Source organism: Pseudorasbora parva, chromosome 6 (genome assembly GCF_024679245.1).
Source record: "Pseudorasbora parva isolate DD20220531a chromosome 6, ASM2467924v1, whole genome shotgun sequence".
Lineage (NCBI taxonomy): Eukaryota > Metazoa > Chordata > Actinopteri > Cypriniformes > Gobionidae > Pseudorasbora > Pseudorasbora parva.
Genome location: NC_090177.1, coordinates 25247254 through 25266675, shown reverse-complemented (window position 1 = coordinate 25266675; position 19422 = coordinate 25247254). Strand labels below are relative to the sequence as shown.

The following is a 19422-nucleotide window of genomic DNA, read 5'->3' as shown; positions in this document are numbered from 1 at the left end:
CAAATCAATATGCTGATTCGCGACCGTTTGATTCTTTTTTTGAGGTTTGAAAACAAATGCGAATGTTTTCCGATAATGAACGGAGGTCTTATGAGTGTGGAACGACATTGGGGTGATTCATTAATGAAAGAAATTAAATTTTTGGGTGAACTAACCCTTGAACACAATGTTTCTGCTCACACTATGACCTAATGCAGATATTAATGAACTGACGCATAAACGTATTATGAGACAGAAGTTTACCATCACCGTAAGGTGGGAATTACCAATGTGCAATATTGACTGATGGATTGGCAGAGAATCGTCTTTTCATAGCTCTCCAAATTAGCAAACTTTTGGACTAGTTTGTAGCCTATATTGTACCAAAGTACAATATGATAAAAAATAAATGGGAGCAAACGCGATTGAAAATGTACAGGTTTGTGTCTTATTATTCTATTCAGAACATCAATAACTATAGAATGATATTGTGTGACGTTGCATTCCCTTGAGAAATGAAGAATTATTAGAGTAATTTTAAAAAGTTGTCGAAAATCAAAGCTATCTTATCTAATATCTATACTTCAAAGCAAGGTTAAATCTGAATATTTATTGTAAAAAATGTTTTTGTAACAGCTGCCAAATATAGTCTATATAACTATAGTTTTTTCATAGATCGCACCCTGCACGTGAGCACCAACACCCATGAGTGTGAGACGCAGGAGTCGACCAATACTGAGCTAGCGTTCTGACGTAGAACCTGGTAGAGCTACACTGTATTAAATATACAAAATATTGGGACGCTGGGGGCCATTGGGACATTAAATTGCACATAGCTGAATTAACATCCTTTACAGTGGGACAATATACAAAATATATGGAAAGTATATACATTTATAAAACAAATACAATAAATACAAATGTATATTGTGATTTGCAAATGTGTATATTTGTGTGTAAAGAGGTGAGTAATTGTATGATGGGTGGTTAAAGTCTTAAACTGGGAGAAAAAAAGAAAAAGAGAAAGGAAAAAAAGTTCAGTAAGAACAAGCATTGTTCTCCATTGTAACCTGGTTCTTGGTGTTTGGAATTGAAATTGTGAAATTTCGATTGCTGAGCCAAGTGTTACTGCTCATTGCACAATTATTGGATACGCATGTGTAATGCAGTCAGTGTTCCCTTTATAAAGTAGCTTTAATGTTTAGTGAGGACACAATAATCCTCATGATGCACATATAGATTTTTTAACACATCATCCTCCTGCTTTGGAACTGAACTGATAAGTCACAGCCATGTAGGACAAACTGTCTGAATTCTTGTTCAGACAGTTTAATTTGCAGTCTAATTTCTAAATAGTAGTTTCTCCCTCTCTCATAGGCTCTCAAACACACATGAGCAAAGTCTGCTGAGGGGGGGGCAGACAGTCTGAGGTCCACATGTGGTGAATAAACAAACACTGCCAGCACTGCCATCCTCCACTCAAAAATGACATCATTATTTATCTGCCTCAAACATCTGCTTTGGTTATTCAGTCCAGATGCAGGTATAAAAAGTGTGTCACTGTTTCGTGCAGTTTCATCGCAGTGTGATGTAATATGTGTGTTCTATAAGAGGTTATGTTCGATGAGATTATGTGAATTGTGTCATAATAATGATATGCACAGATACACCCTATTATTAGTTACTAATTTAGATGGCAGATCTTTTCGAATCATTTCACACTTGTGCACTACAGCATCCATAATTTTTATAAGTTGCTCATACTCAAAAAAAGTAGACAGCTGATATCAAAGACGAATCTCTCATTCTCTCGCTATGTTCCCGACCTCCTCCGCATTCCTCCTCCCAAATAAGGATAAGGTTGCTTACATACTCTCTCTCGCTCTCTGACCCGCCACCCCCCACCCCCTTTCTTTCTTTTGCATGTTTTTTTCCTTTTTTCTCACACCCTTTCTCTCACTTTTGAGGCTAATATACTCAAATACAATAACTGGTGCTGATATGCAAGTATTAACAAAGATCATGGCTTTTATTTTGGTCTATGTACTTTTATGCAGTTGATGTTGTTTTGATGCTGTTTCTGATTAAGGAAGCGTGTGTGCAAGTGAAGCAGCACGGAGGGTATTTTTGTTATTCCTCTGAGGTTTGGATGTGTAGTTAGGCATGATGTGATGTGAAGAAGAAGTGAATATGGATAGGGATTTTAAGGCTCTAATAATAGCTTTGCATGGCCCCACAGTTTAATTAACCCCTGCCTGAATGTAAAAGCTCATTTTTTTACATTATTAAATTGTAATATAAATGTATTGAAATGGCTTTTTTGGCATTTCAATAGTATGTAGTTCAAAAGCACCTGGACATTTGACTGTTTGTATCACTCCTCTTGTCTGTTTTGCTTGATCCAGACAGACTGTCAGCGACTTTTTTCAGCAATTCTTTCTGCTCATTACAACCTTGCACAAGTAGGTGATGTTAAAGGTCCCATTCTTCGCGATTCCGATAAATAATACCTGTAAAATTATAACGCTCAAAATTTCAATGCCAAGCGAGATATTTTATTTAACAGAAGTTCCCTTTCAAAGCCTTCAGCGAACGGCCGGTTTGGACAACAGCAAGAAGTGCAGGGATGTAATGATGTCACTAGAACCGTTTGTTGACTAACCCTCCGCCCACAAGAACACGCAAAAAAGGGGACTTGTTGCTCTCCCAAGTGGAGAAGAGCGCATTCAGCTTGCATCTCCCCGTTATGGTAAGAGGCGGGACCTTTCCGGGCAAAGTGCGCTAAGCGGCTGTCCAGTCACAACACGGGAAACGCTGGCCCAATCAGAACTCGTTATGTGTTTCTGAAGGAGGGACTTCATAGAACAAGGAAATCAACAGGCCGTTTTCAGGACAGAGGAAACAGCGCTGTACAGATAAGTAAATTGTGTGAAAAATACTGTGTTTTTTTAACACGTGAAACATGAACTCATGTTATTTTGCACACTGTAAACATAATCAAAGCTTCAAAAACACGCGAAGAATTGGACCTGACTGCATTTATGAGTGAATCACTGAATCATTCATTCAACGGATTTGTTTCAATCACACTGATTCATTTAGTAATGGAACAAAATATTTGGCCTTTTTGTGTGTGTGCAAACACTGCCTGCAAAAATCATTGCCTGATAGGGCAGAGAAGCAACAAGTCAGCTGCCTAATATTTCAGACACAGCCTCTATATGAGTAAACCATTGAATCATTCACTCAGCCAAATCATTCAAATACACTTTATTCATAAATGAAACACCCCTGCTGTGTGTTGCTCAAAGATGCAATAACCTTACATATCAGATAACCTGCAACATGTGAGACAACCTGATCTCACAGATTTAAGTGAAATCAACACGGACCCTTAACTCAAAAATTCGTGGCAGTTTCACGGAATCGCCGGAAGTGATGCCTCTGTAAGTCAATGACAGTCAGCATCCGTGGTCTGTTCCAACACCTTATATTTGTCAGTTTGATTCAGTCAGCATCATTTTATTTACATTTATTTTTGTTTTGTTTTAGTTTTGAACAGTTGATTATGATTTCACTTTTGTAACTTTAGCTAGCGTAATGTTGCTGTTTGAGCTAAACAACATCTGCAAAGTTACGGTGCTCAAAGTTCAAAACAAAGGAATATTTTATTTTAAAGAAATCGCTTTTTAAGGACTACAGCAAACATCTGGTAGGGACTACAACCATCTTATTCACAGGTTTTTCCAACACAAATCACGTAACACAAATGCAATAGCATGTCTTAAAAGCAAGACGACAACATAAGTAATAACCATAATTAAACAAAAATACTGTTCTGTCTTCATGCAGCAGATATGATCTGGCTCTGAAGGCATCTTACAACAGTTCCCACACCAGTGATTAATAGATTATCATAACAGAATATGCTAATCATTGACTTGAAGATAATGAACTCTGCATCAGCGACATACATTTATCAACTATTTAGAAATGTCCTATAGCATTCTACATGTTGTCAATTCTTCTTAAGCCTTTTCATCCTTGTACGACTCCAGTTTGAACATAAAAGTCTGAACAGTTTCTGACCTTTTTAGCACGTGTCTGCTAACACAAGCGCTTGAAGCTCCACCCTCTTTATGAAGCAGCAGCTCATTTGCATTTAAAGGAACACACAAAAAGTGCTATAACAATTATCTGTGGGGTATTTGGAGCTAAAAGTTCACATACACACTCTGGGGTATTCTGATTCTTATTTTTAGCACATTTGTTTTTTGTTTATGAAAGTACACTGAAATATGCTCTCAGTTAACTTACTTTTATACTGCAATTATTGTAAGTTTTCTTTAAGTGAACTTGATACATGATACTTATAGTTTACTATATTTATATATTATTTTGGAACTGTAAGTATACTGTGTGCCTATTTAGGTATGAATTATTATACTTAAAATATACCTTTAAATGTACTGTAACTTGTGGGATATTGCTTGATTAAATAATAAATTATTTTATTTCTTCTCAGAAATAAGCATTGCAATAATCAATAATTAATTTTTAAAATACGTTAAGCTCATTTTTATTTTTTCTCATTCAATGATTCCCAGATCATTTTGTCAGCTGATTCCCTTTGACCTAAAATATTTAGGATATTATATCTTAAGTTAATATTTAAATAATTTTACATTACATTTTACATTTCCATGTTTGCGGTTCTCGGATGTTGATTTAATGGTCATAATACATTGAGACAAATAAAATATTTGGCCTTTTTTATTAAGGTGTTTTAATTTGATTGTTTTTATTTTAGAATCATTTATTTTAATTTTACTTCATTGTGGTTTATTAATTACTCACAAACCATGTTCTAGATCATTATATGAGATGTTATGTCTCATATAAAGCCTGAAAGCCTGTCATACCAAAAGATTCATTGACTGGCTAAAAAAGCACAATGTATTTCGGCTCCCCAGATTCTTTTTGACTTGCTGATGTCAGTATTAAATACCAATCCTCTACAAGCCATTTCAGTGCTTACTGTAAGCATCCACATTATGTCCAGATGAGGTAAGTTTACTTAATTCTGCCATTGAGTAGGTGAGTGTGCAAAACCACATTCCTCGTCTGTTCAGCAAACATCAGACCTCTTTCCTCACTGCAGCTCTGAAGGCCCACCAAGCCTCACTCTGTAGGGGATCATCATTCTTTATTTTAGTGCAAACAAGTGATGTCACGTGTAGTCGGCCAGTCCACCAAAAGGGAAAAATTACAGCTACCGGTCATAATGTTTATACAGTCTTTACAGCATCATGATTTTAGGGTTGTTCAAGGCGTGACAGAAATAATCAATGCACAGAGGTTTTCATGATGGAGGGTTGTTTAGTTTTCTGTGAGAGCAGATCTTTCTTTCTCTCTCGCTCTCCTTGTCCCTCTTACCTCCACAAACACAGCTTACCATATATGGCTGTGTTTGTGGAGAGGAAAAGGGTAAGTGTGTGTCTCTGCGTTCAATTGTGCGACTTTGTGCTGTCGTGTGCCTACACATATAAGTGGGTTTGTGGGTACAAGTCATCATTCAAAAACAACTTTTGAATGAGCAAGAAAGAGAGAGCAAATTGGCAGGGAAGTATGAGCGATAACTGATGAGGGATTCTTTGGCTCTGATCCAGAGTTTACTTAGTAGGCTTACCTTTTAAAGACATCATGAATCAAGTAAGCCAGTGATGAAGAAAATGTAACACATTAAATTACAACATAGGTAGAGAACGGGAACACTTTAATGTATTAACAAATGAATACATTTGTTATAGTATTTATTAATTTGACTTTTCATTAGTTCATTTACACTGATACATTAAATAACTAAGATTAATTATTCAGATATCAAATGTAATTCCTTCCTTACCCCTTTCTTTGAGCCAATAAAGCACTTTCTAGTTCACTGAAAATTAACTAAAGTTTACCAACTATTGCCAGCACATTGTTTTATATGCACTCATTTTGCGCTGGAAGGCAGGGTGTGATGTAATGTGTGATTTGTCAAGCTTGCTTGCCTATGCCTGTGTCTGACAACATTCTTAATATGGTCAGACTTCCCAGAGGGAATGATTTAGAGAGAGAGAGTGAAAGAAATAGAGAGCACAAGGAAGGAAGAAAAGTGAGATCCTCAGACATAATGACCGCCACTCTGTAGGTTTTTGTGTCACACTGACCGCTGTGCAGTCAAACCCTCTGAACATGTCTCAGCATCTCCCTTGAACGCAACATAAAGCACCTGTAAGCGGGGAATAAACGATCACGTGCAGATTATGTTCAATGACTGTCATTATCTCAATCCCTCTAGACATTAATGTCTGTTTTCCCTTCATTATAGACAAAGAATCAACTTGGCCTCATTTTTCACACTACAAAGAATTTGCACACAGTGTTCAAATACAAAATGTCACATTTCCGTGCCTCAGGGGAATTGTTCACCGTCAATTTGTTTACATTTTCATTCTTCCCACAAAACTTTTGGATGAATGTAAGCAGACCGAATTAGTAACGCACCAACATGAAAATTCTTGGCTGAAACAAAAACCCTTTAACTATGATTTGTATTAAAGTTAAATTAATAAGCAATTACGTTGTTACACTTACACTTCCTTCAATTAATGTAACTTTACAATAACATGTAGGTTCCAAAATAAAATAAAAAGTTTACATAAAGGCAGGTTTCTGATTACACCATTCATTGTTAAAGTATTTTACATCACTGTTTTACTTCAGTAGGCTACAAATAAAATATGAAGTAATGTATCTACCACTGATTTTGCACTTGTCGTAAACAGGATGCTATTTGCTGCTAATTATGTGGTGCAAACTCTTCCACTATTTACTAACGTTTTGTACATTTATTGCAAATAGAAGCTGTATTAAAAAAATGTTGTTGTCATAGACTGCATTCACATAATTCCCTCTGGCACTGAGCACTCATCTAGCCCTCATCACCAATACTATAAAGAGCACAAACACTCCCTCAGTCATGGACTGACCTCGCCTGATGCTATGACGACTTGCCTGCTTGATTTTCCTGACTACCTTGTAGGCTACTGCCATATCCAATCATCACATCATCCGAAGGGGTACGGGAAGTATTCACAAGATTGTAAATTTACGTTACATTTACGTTTATTCATTTTTAGTATTTAATAGTTTATTTGTAATAAACACTTTAAATGTAAATTGTAAGTTTACAGGTTTAATTCTTTCTAAATAGGATTCACTTTGCATGTGATGCTTGAATGAACTGAATTAGCCCATCATAATTCTTGAATCTTGAATTCACCAATTCTACCTTTAGTGTTCTGGGCACAAGTTTTTCGTGTTAATTTGTGCATATATTTGCATTACCGTGTAAACAACAGCTCAATAACACTTTTATTTAAAGGCTTAATTTACCTCCCATATACTAGTCCTTTGCATTACGATCTTAATGTAAAAAATGTGATGTGCAGTCAAATATCTGTATGCTGTTTAAACGAGTGGTCTTACCGATTTATGCTTGTTGTGTTTTTTTGAGTTTTTATATGTTTTATACATTGACATATGATTTTATGCTTTGAGTTCCTGCCATATCTGCAAAAAAACTACCTGTTTGAGTTTTACCTCAGTTTTGGGCATTGTGTCCAAGCCTGAGCATAACAGAAGGTCAGACCAAACAAGATGAGGGGATTTCTCTATCCCTCCTTCGTTTATGGCCATCCCCTGGAAGACAATTTGGAGGAGATAGAGTCCTGGAGTAATGGCACTCCAAAGACCTGTTTTTGGAGTGGGCTCGATGACCACCCGTTTCAACGTCTCCCAGCAGGAGCAACCACCTGCACACTGGCACAGGACATGGATAATGTGCTGTGGCTGAGTGGCTCACCATTCACGGTTGGAAATATAGAAGATGATGACTTTACTCAGTCACACCCTCCCACTACCCCATACAGTCAGCAGTTCTCCTCATTCCAGTGACCGCCACATTTTTCCTTACTCCTGCCACAAACCCAGAGTCATTTCCAAAGCCCGGCAAGGACTACAAGCCCAAGTCTAACACAAAGCCTGCCGAGTCTTTGTGAGAAGGCCCCAATGTCCAGTCTGGAGTTTGAGCCTGAACCAGTGTTCACTGAACTCACCATGATTGTGAACTACAAGCCAGAGCCCCCACAGACCCAGAGCCAAAGCCTGCCAAGTATATAACCAGGACTGTAAGCCAGTATTAATGTTCTTCCCTGCTGAGTGCTGGTGGAGTTTGACATCATGGAGTGGAGTTCAACATATCCTCATGCCCCTGAAGTTTGTACCACATGTGAACTGATTCCCCTCCTACATTCAAGCAACCGTTGGTCATGTCCAGTCCCAAGTCGTCTTTGTTGGCATTGGCCCTGCCCAGCTCCAAGTGGTCACTGGTTGGTTAAGCCAGGCTCCAAGTCATCTCTCTGATTGGTCAAGCCCAGCTCCATGTTGTCTCGCTGGTCAAGCCCAGCTCCAAGCTACAGACTTTTGGTCCTCTGGCTACGCCTCATTCCTCCATCCCTTCGGCTCCACCAGGCTCTTCCTGTCCCCATTCCCACTGTTTTTACCCAGTCTGTCAAGTCCTGTTTCTGTGAGCCTGTGGTTTACGGCTCGACATTCTAATCCACTAGTGTCACCACAGATCTTTGGATGCGCCTGGGTCTCCACCTCAGTTGGACAGGCTCCTGGCTCCACCTTGGCTCTTCCCTTTATCTGTTCCACCTTAGGGCCTTCGTCTTGGCACTGCCCTGGATCACACTATAGCCCCTCACCCCTTCATCTCCTATCTAACTCCTTCCTTTCTGCACTCCCCCTTAGACTGTTCTGTCAGCCATCTGCTGCCACAGTGTCATCCTCCCTGCCACCTAACTGTGCATACCTGAACCTCACCTTGCCTGCATCACAAGCACTATATAGAGCGCACACACACACACACACACACACACACACACACACACACACACACACACACACACACACACACACACACACACACACACACACACACACACACACACACACACACACACACAAACACACACACACACACACACACACATACTCCCTCAGTCATGGTTTTGACCTAATCTGATGCTACAGACTACTTACCTGTTTGGTTGTTTGTTTCCTGATTGCCTTGCTAGCTACTGGGATCTCCAATTATCACGTCACCTGTCGTCTTTCAATCATCCCTCATTGTGTCTGTGTTGACTGCAATTTAATGTTTCATTGAGATTGTTGAAATCATGCAGACATTTTTCAACTAGATTTCTCCATGCACCTTTCCTCAAATTTAAAATGTGGGCTTCTTCCGACAAGACAACATCATCAGTATGATTAAAGCTGGATGATTTCATATGCACATTGCTTTATCAATTTAATGTTAACTGGATCTATTTTATGTCTGTTTTGGCCTGTTTTCTCTTTCAGCTGGCAAACGTTTGGCACTTTATCAGCTGATTCAGTTTAACATAAATGGATGCCAATCTCATTCCAATCTCATCAAGGACAGAGAAAAACAAGAGTGGGCATGTATTATAGTGCCCAATCTAACAAGACTAGCTCATATGTAAAATATTCTTAGACATTGTGGCCACTCAGTAAAAATACAATCCTAAAACAATGAACATGCATTTAGATGGCTTTTTTTGTTGCTCCTAACTTAATAGTTCTAACTAACACTAATTGTTTAACCATTTGAATTATTTTTTTCACTAAATGCATCTTGCAATTTCATAATTTAACCCATCCCAATTACATGAATGGGCACAATTGCCAAGAATGTGCATTTACTCTTGCACTCGTCACGCTCAATTAGTGCATTTACTTTAAAGTTTGAAGCTGCTTTATTCTGGGCTGTGTTTCTCAAAAGCATTGTAAGTCCATGTAAGTACCATTGTCACCTCAACTTCGCTCACAATTGCTTTTTTTTGTAGAAAAATAATAATATTTTAATTCAGCAAGGATGCATTAAATTGGTCAAAAGTGACAGTAAATATATTTACAATGTCACAAAAGTTTATTTAGTCTATGTTTTCAATAATTTGTGTTCTTTTGAACTTTATATGCAATAAAGAATCCTAAAAAAGTATCATGGATTCAACATTAGAAATGTTTCTTCAGCAGCAAATTAGCATTTTGGAATGATTTCTGAAGGATCATGTGACACTGAAGACTGGAAGAAGAATGAAGACATTTAAAAGTGTAATAACATTTTATAATGTTACAGATTTACTATATTTTTGATCAAATAAATTCTTTAGATTTGAATGGCAATATATTCGTATAGCTTCAAAAGAGAGGGGATGTGAAATTAAATGCATTGTCCTTTATACTTCAAGATTGTAGTTTTGGTTACTCAAATAGGCTAGCCCCTATAGCTTGCATGTAAATATACTTATTGAGAAGTTTAACCAATTTTGCCAAGGGTGGTTGGAGAGAATGATAGAATTGTAAGAAAATGGCCCTTTTTTTACTTCTTTTTTGTGTGTGGAAAAAAACAGGACTGGGAATGAGTTAATTGACCAATTCTGTGATTTTTCCCCCCCAGATACCCCAGGGAAGGACAATGTGCTCCAAACACCACATCTGCTCTCTTCCCAGAGTCACAATCAGGCAGTGGTTATCAAGAGAGCTGCAGGCTTGGGATCGGGCTGGGGTTGATTATTCATGAAAATCATCAAGAAGCAACTAGGCTTGTGATTTATATTGTCATTCTACCAAAACCTGATGACACCTCCTGTTTTTTAATGAGGTATGGCGGAATGAGACAGACATGACCGGTGTGGCATCAGTGATTAGTGGTAGTAGATGGCGGAGGTCAGAGATATCAACACTGTCTATGTTTCCATTACAATGCAATTCAATTTCCCTGTGTGTGGGTGTGTTTGAATTGCCTGTGGGATCAGAGTAACTGTCCATGTACAGTTATAGTCAACCAAAAGGCTGTTCTGTTTTCTGTGATGTGAAGGGAAGGGAATAAAGAATAAAGCACTGTTGCTGATGAAATCCATTACACACTTCTAGAGCTTTTGACTCTGACTCATTCTGCTGTAATATCCTCTCAAACAGTAACAGATGGTACCAACACTTTCACTGCCTTCCGACATGTTTGTAGGTGAGTGCGTCTTTAAATTAGTGTTGTACGTAATATGACTTTTCCCAAGCACACTAATAAACCCCAGTTTGATCTAGATGTGTTTTTCTCTTGACTATAAAGACAATGAAGAATGGCTGCTACACGACGTAATCCTGTGATGCTGAAAACCTTGAGATGGAGATATCCTCTAATCTTTAACTTGTGAAGACGACACAACATAAGATTAAACAGCAACATAACATGAACAATAAATTAAGTAAATTAATGCTAAATATTTTATTTTATATATATATATATATATATATATATATAGAGAGAGAGAGAGAGAGAGAGAGAGAGAGAGAGAGAGAGAGAGAGAGAGAGAGAGAGAAGTAGAACAATGTATGTTGTTCTCTGGACATTCACTTATGTCTTCCAAACATATTGTAGTTTGATGGTCAGTGGGCAATTGGCTTGCAATGTATGGACATTTTTATGCTTTTCTTTGATGTGATCGGCAAAAAAAAGAAGAAGATATGTTTGGAAAGACGTGAGGGGGAGTAAAGACCAGTTCACCCCAAGGACGATATTGCTTCTATGAGAAAAGAGAAGTTGATAACAAAATAAAGGAGCAATATCATTGGTTTTCTCTAGCTGATTAACAATGATAACATTGGCAGAATACAGCCTTTAAAGCGCTTGAGCATTTAAAGAGGCAGACAATACAACTGCAGCAAATGTTATAATGCGTTGGTGTGGACACTAGTTATCCTTGATAAATGGCCTTAAAAAATAAGATGGAATTGTCAATTGTCAGTGAACTATCCTTAAAGAATTCAATTATATTAGATTATTAATTTCCCCTATTATTACAACTTTAACATACATTGATTAAAAATTGGTAAAACTGATTAGATTAAAATGTCTACAATCAATATAACAAATATTCCCCCTAACATGGATGGAACATGATTTCACCAAGTGATTTTCAGTTGATCCTGGAACAACATTCCATTCATCTAATCAGAATTGAGAGATAAGTTTACACTTTATTGGGCTTTTCACAGTGTCAGCAATATGAGGCTGTGCAATGCTTTCAAACAGGTCGCGTGCTGCATTCATCCAATAAATGGCACTGACCCTGCAAATATATAATTTAACCCCACGTAAATTATAAAATGTGTAAAACGTAATCCAAGATAACCCAGGGTTTAGAATGACCCAGACTTAACTATTTCAAATGTGAAAAGCCCATATGTTTAGGTTTACAGCCAGGGTTAGGTGCGTCTACATCAGTGTTATTTAGCATATTTAGTTATTTTAGAAATAAATTATAGGGGTAGAGTTAGGACTAAATTTTCAGACAGGAAAATACCAGCATCAGATGGGAAAGTGTTCGACCTTAATAGACTGTTATCTTATAAATGTGTCTGACAAAGTAAATTAAGACTCCCATTGTAGACAAGAGTAAGATGATAAAAACTTCTGAAACTTGCAACATGTTTTCAGATCATTTTAAAATGGTCCAAAACCCATGTGTCACCATAATCTTCATACCTGTTCATGCCAACGCTATCTCATGACCACTTCGTATGTACTTGAATGAGATGGCTAATTCGTACGAAATCATATGAGTGAGGTCATATGAATTTGTACGAATTAGACAAATTGTCTATACTGTGATAGGTTTAGGTGTGGGGTTTGAGGTTAGAAATAAAGTTCGTGATGTTATTTCTATCAAGAGGTGCATCAATTTTGGTCAAGATCTTGTATTGACAATGCAAGAGTCAAGCACTCTTTAAAAGTCTGCTCAAGCACATCCCAAAGACTTTCAATGAATTCTTGACATTTTCATCATGGAATATGGCAGCACGCTAAACATAATAATCACTGGAATAATTATCCAACCACTGATTCTTAAGCATTTGCCTATTTAAATCCAACCAGGGACTTTTTTTTTTGCCTGGGAAGTGTTATTCTGTCTGTCGGTGACTGATACGTAGTGTCCTCTGTATGATACGGCACAGTCCTTGAAGGCTGTTAACATCAACCTATGAAAACACACCCGAAAAAGAAGAAGAAAACAAAGAAAGTCTGCTATTTTAGAAAAACACATTTGTTTTGCCTGGACGCCTGACTTTATTTACTTATTCGGATGGATATTTTGTAATTCTTAGTAGATGTACTGAATGTATGAGATGTAATTCTAACATTATATAAAAAAATGTAGTTAATATGGACAGGATTACAGTATCAAAGTAAGTCAAATATACTTGACCTCCTCAGGGAAAACTAGTCTCATTCTAAAAAGATTATTGGCTTATGCTTGTTTTCGGCCTTCATTTTGCTTCTGCCTGTGTCAGAATGGTGAATCACAGCTATCATCCTTGTTTTTCAGCTAATACGATTAACAACAGGACCCTCTTCCCTCCACAGATTGTATCCATCCTTCCAAAGAGCCACACATTCCTGTGGAAAACATGCCGTATCTGTCACTACAGCTTCCTGTGTTAACGAATTACACCCAAAAACGGATGGGTCACAACAGGCCCATCTCTCTCAAGCTTTCTGTCTTTCTTTTTCTCTGTCAATAGTGTTTCATACATTTGCTCAACAAACAAATACAGTAATTTTAGCTTGGCTCATTCTTAATAAACATTAATGCCTAGGTTAACTCACTGATATTATGTTGCTGTACTTCATAAAACATGTCCAGTGATTTTAAACTGTTCAAATTGTTGCTCTGGCTTTTGTTTATCAAGCAAAAGTGATGTCTAATGACTTAGTCTCACTAAATAAATAAAAAAAGATAATAGCAAATGGTTTTCATGTCTCATTCTTTCTGTCTAAACTTATCTTTGAGAATAAATTGTCCTGTTTTTCCAATAAAACAAAAAAGAATGTAGACAGAATTCTTGGGATTACGATGGGAAAATAAACGCTTCACATAATTGTCTCTCCCTACTTGTCATTTCTCTTTTATTCCTTTTTCTTTGGTCCTCTTTGATCTCTTTGCCTGTTACTGTACTAATTCTGTATTTACTGTCCATAAAACTGAGCATAATATTTTATTAGCCCATATTTAGACTCCATTTAAACCAATGACAACATTTTTCCTGTTCTTCACAGTCTGTTAAACAAGATCATTACTGTCTCTCGTGTGCATTGTGGACATGTTTTGTAGTGTATTTTTGATATTTTGTGTGATTTGTTAATCATATCTAATTTAGGACACAAACCGACCAATAAATAGACATCTTCAAACTCTACTATGAGATCCTGCACGTCCCTCCATTTCTCTGTGCCCTATGTCTTCTATTCTAAAAAAGCACCAACATTGTATGTACATTAGCAAATGAAACATACAAAAGCACGTCTTCACACATAATTCGGTTATGCACGTATAACATACCTGGGATGTTTTGCTAGGCTTAAGCTCCTGGTATATGCAAGATATTTTACTGTTCCCTCTTAGATTTTTGGCCTTGTTGACACCTTGTCTTTGCATATGGCTATTTTCATTTACTCTCCATTGATATCTCTCTGCTTTTATTTCAAGAGCCAGTTTGCTGCCAGAAGATAGCTGCCCCCCCCCCCCCCAAAAAAAAAACAAAAAAACAAAACAACAACAACAAATGAGATTTGACCAAGCACTAAATAATGCCAGTGTCAAACCCCATGGCGCAAATTATCTGGTTTCAGACTTCTGGATTACTTGTATTGGGGGCAATGATGTAATCCTGCCCCAAGGTTCTCTGATAAATTAGAAGGTTATAGCTGTTCCCTCTCTTTCCCTCTAAGGAATTAAGCACTGGGAACGTTTGCAGTCAAAGACAGTTACCCATGGGAGACTGGCTGTCTACACCAGGTTTTATTGGTACCAAGAGGGTTATAGAGTCTCATAGACAGGCCCATACTGGGCCATTATAAGATCCAGCTGAAATGAATGTAATGTATTAAACAGCAAGCCCTGTCTCTTTAATTATTACGGAGTGAAATACTTGTAGTCTCGACTCATTGTATAAAATGAGCAATTGGTCCCAAAAGTATGTGAAACGATATGAATACATTTTGAAATTATTCCTCTTGTCTCACACACATTTGGTTTCACTAGGCCTATATAAGAGCACATGTCATGGTGATGACCTAAGATAACTATTTAAAAGAAAACAGGCTGATTAACTCTCAAATAATGAGGACCATTTCAAATGTCCTCAGAAGTTTGGGGTTCGACTGTAAATTTGTGAGGCCATTTTTTTCAAAGTGCACACACACACACACACACACACACACACACACACACACACACACACACACACACACACACACACACACACACACACACACACACACACATGCAGTAGAGGGTGAATGATCTCACCAGGAAGGAGACCCTCGTGACACATTTATGCTGTGCAGTATAAAGTTTGGATGAAATCCAATGTGACTTGAGAGAGAGGAAAAAAAGTTTTGTGTCTTTATGCCAGTGTTCTAGTAGTCAGTAAAAGGTCATTTTATTCCCCCAGACAATGAAAGGAAACCTAAATGGATATTATTACCTCTGGACTTGCAACAACTGGTGTTAAACAGCCAGCCGAAGCTCTTTGTTGAGCAGCAGCAACAGTGTTCAGGCAGATGGAGCAGATACAGGCGCTCTGAACAGGGTGACATCATACCTTTACAATCTGAAGGCGCGGCCGCCGGTATCACGTCAGCTCGAGACGCGCTCGCGCGAACACAAGAGTAACCCCCTCTTTGATACTTTACCAATTAAGGTTCTCGCATTAAGAGCAGAGAGGACAGAAGGAGGCAGAAAAGACTAAAGGGTGTCACTAGCGTTTTTTTCTCGAGTTCAGCGAACAAGCTTTTCCTCCAGGGACACTCGTCCGGTCCGGGAGGGTCTTACAGTGAGATTTCTGCACTGTGGTACAGTGAAGTTCACCCTCTGCTGCCTGTGCCACACGCAAACTCTGAAGGGAGCAACACGAATTACTTCAAGACAAGCAGCAAAATGTAAGTTATAAAACCTCTGTTTAGCGCTGCGAGGCATGTTTTTTCTTGCATTAAGTAATGTTGAGTCCAACATTATGGGTATTTAGCTACTTTTATTCTAGTTTTGCGTCAAAACTAAATTCGCTTAGGGTTAAATTCGTAGAAAAACAATGACGCAGACTTTTTTTTTTTTACCGCAAAAATGTCTTGTGTTTTGCATAAATGTTTCGTGTAGCGGGACGGGCGCGTGCAGCATAGTGTCCGTAATGGCACTGAATGACATATAGGCTATGTTGCGTGCCTATTAGTGCCCTGCATGTATGACGAGCTGTGAGAGGGCTTATACAATATTGGGAAGAACTAGGAGACAGAATAAAAGGGGAAAAGAGCTATACCGATTATTAAAGACATCACTTAACCTACATCAAAGGCATTGTCTCTAAATGCAAATCCAAACATTAATATTTAATTCATATTCATACTCCATGTTATGTCCTCATTTACGAAAAGTGTATAAACCCGATACTCTGCAAAGGTTTTGGTGCATCACTCGAAATCTAATTAAGGCCTCCTCACCAAATAAGGGAAAATATGGAAAAGTCCGCGCGCCCTTCATCCTTTGATGTGAGTTGCGCGCGCCCTCCCATGCTCGAGGAGAATCTTGCACGAAACATCCCGACCTCACCTGGATGACAATCGTTAGAACTCCTGATTCAATATTAGGGTTTTCAGTAAAACCACACATTTTTCTTGCTATAGGTTAGAGGAGACGGGTCAGTCCGCCAGTCAAAAGTCAAGTTACACAAATGTGTGTTTTCAATAGCAGTCGTTTTATACGTTGGTTTCATGGTTCAAGAGTGAGAATTTCAGTTAATAAGAAAACGAAAATTACAGTAGGCTATCATAATATTGTTTCCCCTAATAATTGGTTAAACAAGTGACCACCCAGACGAGTCAAATATACAATGAAAGTATAGATTTTAATTGAAACGTTTAACTGTTTGTCATGACAGGGGTGTTTTTTTTCTTCATAAATATTATGCAGATTTTTTTAAATTGATCAAGCTCCATTGTGACAGCTCACCTCATCTGACAGCATGCCTCATTTTGGGCAGCCAGTGTTTAAAGTTGAAAAGTTGTGATATTCTTTCTTCGTGATTAAGCCTATAAGTGAATCGGCTTCTCGAACAACAAAAATGTTCATGAATTGATTGGATTCTTGGATGGTTGTGGTTTTTCTATTGCTGTGATCTCATGTAAGTGACAGTTTGTCTTGCCCTTACGTCAGTAAACACATCATCAGAGATGAGAAGAGATGTCACTGCAAAAGAGAGGGGGAGTTATTTAAAGATTTGAGGGCAAATTTAAAAAAATGTATGTGCATGGATAACTAATTTATAATAAACATTGCTATATTCCATGAAAAGATGAGAATTGACCATTTAGATTTCATGAACTGTAGCCCCCCGACAATGGTGAAAATATTCAATAGATGTTTTTGTAGCCAATACTTTATGGTATGTACCTCAAATCAGTGTCAAATGTAAATCTTCTCTGATAAATCCTCACTGGAGAACAGTGTGACAACTAGCCCAATGCAGTCTCTTTGTTATAATTATTTGCATTTAAGAATTATATAAAGCTTTCTATTTAGTTTCTTCGTGCACAACAGCAGTGCCACATCCTGTTGACACAAGAATTAGACGCCTTTACAAAAATACCCATCCATCCTTCCCCTCGATATGCAATCTGTGTTTTTCACAGATGAAGAAGAGATGCACATCAGACTTAGCGGTTTGCAGCCAGCATGTGGGTTCACCACTTTTCAGCATGGCTGAATCATAGCATCACGTGCCATCTTCACACTTCCCTATTCTTTATCTGTTCTCAAATGAACCTGTTTGGTGATTAAAGTCAAATGATTACATGTATTTTGAGTTAACTCTGATTATATGAATGTTGAAATTACTGATTGATATCATTAGGTTGTCTTTTAGATAAGTTCACTTTTGTAAACAGCTGTGAGTTAAAGGGATAGTTCACCCAAAAAATAAAATTCTGTCATAAATTCTCACCCTCAAGATGTTCCAAACCTATGTTCCATAAAAACGTTTTTGGTTACCTGTTTGGTTACATAGTCTTCGAAATCTATTCTTGTGGGTTCAGCAGAGGACAGAACTTCATACAGGTTTAGAACAACTTAAACTTGAGGGTGACTAAAGGGTTGGGTGAACCATCCTTTTAATAGCCTTCTGTCACACAGAGTTTGTATCTCTGTTCTTTTCAAATGTCTCAAACCTTGACAATATTCCAATATTCGTCTGCTACATGTTAGAGTGCTTAAGAACTATACAGTCTCATTTATACATTGAAAACTGTTACAACCCATTATGCATGGTCAGACATGATATGTCTATTAGAGTACTTCAACCTTGCTCCTGGGGACCCACTGTCTTGCAAAGTTTTTTCCCCCAACGTGCTTCAGCAAACCTGCCTGCATATTTTCAACAAGTGATCCTGAATATCTTGATAAGCTTCACCTGTCTTTAATTAGGGTTGGAGCTAAACTCTGCAGGACAGTGGGTCCACATGAGGAACCCTGCTCATGAACCTTGAAAAGAACCCTTTACTCACCCTCAAGTTTAAGAACTGAAATGATCTGAATCAACAGGTCTTCTTATCTTTCATTTTGATGTACAATATTCTCGTAAACTTTCCATCTTTTTAAAACACACACACACACACACACACACACACACACACACACACACACACACACACACACACACACACACACACACACAGCACGTGTGTGTTTTAAAAAGCTGGAAAGTTTATGAGTGTTGTATATCAAAATGAAATATAAGAAGCCCCGTTGATTCAGATCATTTCAGTTCTTTAATTTAACATCCATGATTGAAAATCAAATTATAATCTGGACTCTTTTTTTTACCATCAATAAGTGCTGTGTGGAAAATCATAAAATCAGCCTGTCATACTTTATATTTCCTCCAGGTGTCGCCAAACTACTGGATTTAGCAGTACTGTGTTCTGAATGCCTGACTTGTTTGTTCTTCTTTTGTTTCTAAGCAACTGGCCTATTTACAGTTAGACTGTTTTGTGAACATCATAATAACACGTTGGATTTGAGAACAATAAGACATTGGCGATTTGTTGACTTACATGATGTATGGTTTATAGTTATGAATGCAGTTCATGTGCTTGAGTCCGTCACAATGTAATCTTATTGATAAACTAATGAAAAACCTGAAGGCTGGTCTTATCCTCCCTTCTGCTCAATTTATGTTCTGTTAAAAATATCAGGCTTTCCC

At 37.8% G+C, this 19422-nt stretch overlaps 1 protein-coding gene across 4 annotated transcripts in view; it reads left to right on the top strand.

Moving 5' to 3' along the window:
* Positions 1–15869: 15869 nt before the first annotated feature.
* The window catches only part of flna (filamin A, alpha (actin binding protein 280)), a 39154-nt gene continuing 35601 nt past the window's right edge, over positions 15870–19422 (top strand). For 3 of the 4 annotated variants that reach the window (XM_067446437.1, XM_067446436.1, XM_067446434.1), the window contains exon 1: positions 15870–16111. The gene's annotated coding sequence lies outside the window, so the exon portion shown is untranslated. The remainder of the gene's footprint in view (positions 16112–19422) is intronic. The other variant, XM_067446435.1, reaches the window with a different exon arrangement.